The 5354-nt window shown below is 46.7% G+C and overlaps 1 pseudogene; it reads right to left on the bottom strand.

The window, feature by feature from the left end:
• Positions 1–1080: 1080 nt before the first annotated feature.
• Positions 1081–1891, bottom strand: LOC114223275 (small ribosomal subunit protein uS5 pseudogene; annotated as a pseudogene).
• Positions 1892–5354: the final 3463 nt, after the last annotated feature.

The following is a 5354-nucleotide window of genomic DNA, read 5'->3' as shown; positions in this document are numbered from 1 at the left end:
GGAGTCATTTTTCTGCAGCCTTCGGCGTAACTTAGCTGAAGCCGACTGAGATAGCACGACGCAGTGTTCTTTGTAGTCACCCACCCATCCATCCATTCCTTGTTGAGGTCCTGGCAAGCTCTGCCTCATCTTCCCTTCCCTAAGTTTATGCCGAATTTCTCCTTGAAATTCCGGGACTGTTGTGAGTAGGGTTGCCAGAAAAAATTCAGAACACCCAGTTCAATTTGAACTTAAATTGAATTTAAATAATAAGCAATATTTTTTAGCAATTTTTACCAAATTTAAATTGACCAAATTTACTAAATTTTGTGTTTTTTTTACCAGCAAATACTCTAAATTTAAAATTTTTACTCCTTAAAATAATTCTAACTAGTATGTTCCAAGCAATATTTGGGATATTCTTACACAAAAAATTTATTTCCTGTTTATCTGAGATTCAAATTGTACTGGATGTTCTGTATTTTCACTTGTCAAATCTGGCCAACTTCGGCAACCTTCCGAGGTGACTTGGAAAAGAATACTCAGAAAATTCCTTCTACAGAGAGGCAACATTATGGAGTGGAATAGCCCCTAAAATTAACTGATCATCAGATTTACCAGGGGGTTTCACTTTTTTTTTTAATTTTTTGAAAAAAATTTTAAAGATTTTATTTATTCATTTCAGAGAGAGAGAGAGAGAGAGAGAAAGAGAAAGAGATAGTGAGAGAGAGCACAAGCAGGGGGAGAGGGAGAGGTAGGGTCCCCCCCCCAAGCAGGGAGCCTGACACAGGACTCCATCCCAGGACCCCAGACCCATGACCACCCAGGGGCCCCTACTGGGGGTTTTTAAAGAAGGAACTAAGCATGACCTCAAGCCTAATGAATTTGAAACCTTGGTAGGATACCTAGAGAATTTGTACTTTGTGTGTGTGGTTTTGTTTTTTTTTTTAATTTATTTAATTATTTATTTTTAAAGATTTTATTTTTTTTAAACTAATTTCTACACCCAATGTGGGGCTTGAACTCATGACCCCGAGATCAAGAGTTACATGCTCTACCGACTGAGCCAGCCAGGCGCCCCCCCCCTTTTTTTAAGAGGCTTTAATTCACTTGAATTTTTCTTGGATAAAACTGTGTGGTGGCCACAGGTGGAGCCTGGGTCCTCTGCACGGAGACTCCAGTGTGGCTCTTTACAAGATGTCGGTGAATTCCTGATAGGGAGACTTTGTGAACATTGTCTCTTTCCAGAGGTCAGGGGCGAGAGAGCTGTAGGTCTGGGGAGTGGCACCAGAAGGGGCCTTGGCAAAGCTACCCAGGGTGGCAGGGCAGCCCGTGGCTGAGGGGTAGCCATCGTCAATACTGGCCATCATCAGTAGCTTCTTGGGCACAGAGACAATGCCAGTGCCCCTGGTGTCAGGGATGAGGCACACCAGCACAGAGCCACAGCGGCTGGTCACCTTGCATGAGCCGCTGTGGGCCTTGCCCATCTTGTTCCCCCAGGAGCCTTGCCCACCACACAGGGATGATGACAAGCTTGGCCACGACGATGACAGCAGCTACCTCCTTGGAGCACTGAACACCCAGACCGACATAATCTCCAATGGCAACAAACGCCTTGAACCTGGGTTGCTGACCAGCACAGGTCTACTTCTGCACAGGTAGAGTCTTCGAGACCTCATCCCTGAGGGATGTCCCCAGGAAAGAGTCAGTGATCTCAGATTCCTTGATGGGCAGGAAGAGATCAATCTCCTCCCGGGACCTGATCTTGTCCTTCTCGTCGTTGACCCAGCTTGCTGATGGTCATCCGCTCCTGGTCCTCAGCCTTGCATCTCCCAGCTCTGGGCCGAGCTCCACCCCCCAGCCAGGGCGTCCCCTGCCAGGGCCCAACCACAGCACCAGCGCCATTGGCCATTTGGTATTTTCTCGGAGGCAAAGCCGGAATCTGTACCTTTTTTTTTTTTTTAAAGTAAGCTCTACACCCAATGTGGGGCTTGAACTCATGACCCCAAGACCAAGAGTTGCACGCTCTTCCGACTGAGCCAGGCGCCTTGAGTGTTTGTACTTCAAAACCAAAAGCTCCAGAGTTAATGCTATCTGTCTGCCACATTTGGGAACTAGTGGTTTAAGGCAGTGCTTCTCAAACTCTAATGCGCGGGTGAAGCACACAGGGGTCTTGCCAAACACAGATTCTGATTCAGGAGGTGTGGGGTGAGGCCTGAGGTTCTGCATTTCTAACAGGCTCCCAGCTGATGCTGATGCTGCATGCCAGTGGAGCCAGGCTTCTGGGCAGGGGTTCTCAAACTTGAGTGCGCATCAGAGCTACGTGCAGGGCTTGTCCAACCAGATTGCTGGGCTCCACCCAGAGTTGCTGATTTAGTAAGTTCACAGGTAAGTGGGTCTCTGCTTGCTAGAAACGGTCCAGAGACCATACCTTGAGAAGCACAGCTCTAGGGGGAGAGGTGTAGGCTTCAGAATCAGGCCCACAGGAGTTAAATTCCATCCCAGCAAGTGGGCTGACAGATTCCTTATGTTTGCTCTCCCTCTGACTGTATAATAGAATCACCAGAAGGACTTTAAAAATTCAGATGCCCGTGATCAGATTAAACCAGAAAAGCTGGGAGACCCAGAACCACATTTTTACAAGTTCCTCAGGCGATTCCGATGTGTAGCCAGGGTGGAGAGTCACTGACACGCTTTGAACCATCTCCTCATTCCAACACGAACACTGTGAGAATTAAGTAAAATAAAGATGTAGGGATGCCTGGCTGGCTCGGGTGGAGGAGCACGTCACTCTTGATCTCAGGGTTATGAGTTTGAGTCCCACGTTGGGTGTAGAGATCACTTAAAAATACATAAAAATAAACAACAACCAAAAAACAAGATGCAAAGGATCTGGCCTGATAGAGCCACTCCAGGGGGCTGTGACGACTACTCCCCCTTTCTATCGCTGCTCTCTCTGGGCCTGTCCCAGGCCCACCCTCCCATCCCACCACCACCAAAAATGGCAAACCTATCTTCTTTGTCATTTTGCTTCTGGATGGTTGCCTCCTCTCACTAGCATCTTTTTTTTTTTTAACCTTGTTTTTAAGTAATCTCTACACCCAACATGGGGCTCGAACTCACGATCCCAAGATCAAGAGTCACAGGCTCCACCCACTGAGCCAGCCAAGTGCCCCTCACTAGCATCTGAAGTCTGTTTCCTACTGGCTCTTCCCAATGCCTTTTAAAATACTCTGAACACGCCCATCACTCAATCTTGCTGCCATCATGTTTCCACGGGGGAGAGGGCTTATTCTGTCTACCCTTGATCCTGAACTTTACCACATGGACACCCAAAGATAATCAAGAGTGTTTGAATAGTCAAACCCAAAGGGCTTTTCTCAGTGACTGTTCTCCTTTAGTTCAACCGAGCAAACATCTTTAATGCCTACTATCACTGGGGTATAAAGATGAGTAAGTCACTATCTTTGACCTCAAGAGGTGGAGTGTAGGGGTGGCAGTGGCTAGTGGCTATTATATAAGTAAGTCAATCCTATTGGTGAGATAAGAGCCATGACATCAAGTGTGAGCTACGTGGGTTCTTGACCTCAGCACCCATAACCTTAGCACAGGGCCCTGAGGATAAATATTTTTTGAATGAATTAATGAATGATTGACTGAATGAATGAACTCCACAGGAAGATGAGGAAAGGCTTTACCCATGAAATGACCCTGTAGCAGAGTCCCAAAGGATGAGTCGAGTTTTCCAGGTGAGGTAGTCTATAGGTAGGTATTCCAGATGGAGTCAAAGGTATGGGAGCAAGAAATAGCATGGCACATTCCAGAAGTGTCAGTGATGTAACTGGTGGACATGGAAGGTGTGAAGCCGAATGGGAGGCGGAAGGCTGGGAGGTAGTTGGAAAGGAGGTAGAGGAGCAGAGAGATGCTGAAAGCCCTCCTGTGCCTCTACGAAGAGTTAGAACGTGGTCACTGGGGAATGGGAAGCCGCTCCTGGGTTTTAGTGAGGGAATCAGGTGAGCAAAGTAGCATTTCAGAAAGACAGCCTGGCAGCAACTGAAGCTACTAGGAGGGGTTGAAACCACTTGGGAGGAGTGTACGGGGGAGAAGAGTAGAGGCCTGAGGACAGAACGCATGGCTGAGTCAGCTGCGGGAAGAAGGGTCTGTAGTGCAGCCTGATGGGGAGGCAGGGGAAAGCAGGGGTGCCTGCCACTAGTCCCAGGCTACCCAGAAGTCAAGTAGGGGGGCTGGAAACCAACTGCTAGGTGTGGCAGTGACTGGGGGTCATGGTGACCTGGGCCAGAACTGTGACAGTGGTGCAGTGGGGGGAGAAGCAGAACCTCAGCCATGGGCACCACAAGAACATTCCCTCCTCCCTTCGTATCCAGGACCATGCACCTGAGCTCTCCTCTCTCCATCTTAGTGCAAATACAAACTTAAAAATATGGAGCCATGGACATCAATTACTTTACAGGCACACTGAATGTAAGTTTTCTTCTTTTTTAAAAAAAACTTCTTATTTACAGAGTGCCTGGGCGGCTCAGTCGGTGAAGCGTCTGCCTTTGGCTCAGGTCATGATCTTGGGGCCCTGGGATCAAGCCCTGCGTCGGACTCCCTGCTCAGGGCGGGGGCCTGCTTCTCCCCTCTCCCTCTGCCTGCCTCTCCCCCTGCTTGTGCTCTCTCTCTCTCTCTCTGTCAAATAGGTGAATAAAATCTTTATTTAAAAAAATGTTCAAACATATACCCAAGTAGAGAGAATAATACAGTGACACCCGGGTAACCACCTCCCACCTTCAACAGTGATCAACTTCTGGCCAGTCTGGTTTCATCTCTACACTCACACCCACATTATTTTGAAGCAAATCCCAAATGTCACGTCATTTCACTCATAAACGTGTCAATATGTACCTCTGAAATATACAGCCATTTAAAAATCATCACAATACAATTAATATGCCTAAAATCAACAATACCTTAATGTCATCTGAGATGCAATGTGTTCAAAGTCTCTGATGGTTTCATTATTTTTATTTTTTTCCAGTCTGTCTTAATAAGGATGCTAACAAGTCCCATATGTTGCATTTGGTCAATTTGCCTCTTAAATTTCTTTTAAATGTATAATTTTATGGAATCCCCTCTGCATTTTTCTCTGCATTTTACTCGTTGAAGAAGAAAAGTGCAGCTGCTATCTTGACAGTTCTGTGGTTAAAAGGGTATGTCCTCAAATCATATGGCCTCATTTCCTTCTGCTTTCTTTTGTCTTAGACCTTGTAGTGAAGTATCACCTATCCACAGAAAAGTACATGATCTGTAAGTGTGCGTCTTGGTGAGATTTCATAAGTGAACACACCTGTGTAACCACCACCCAGATCAGGAAA

The sequence above is a fragment of the Eumetopias jubatus genome, unplaced genomic scaffold (assembly GCF_037043125.1).
Source record: "Eumetopias jubatus isolate StellerSeaLion01/CBP00866 unplaced genomic scaffold, mEumJub1_p1.0 scaffold_7, whole genome shotgun sequence".
NCBI lineage: Eukaryota > Metazoa > Chordata > Mammalia > Carnivora > Otariidae > Eumetopias > Eumetopias jubatus.
This window is presented reverse-complemented; position numbering and strand designations above follow the sequence as displayed.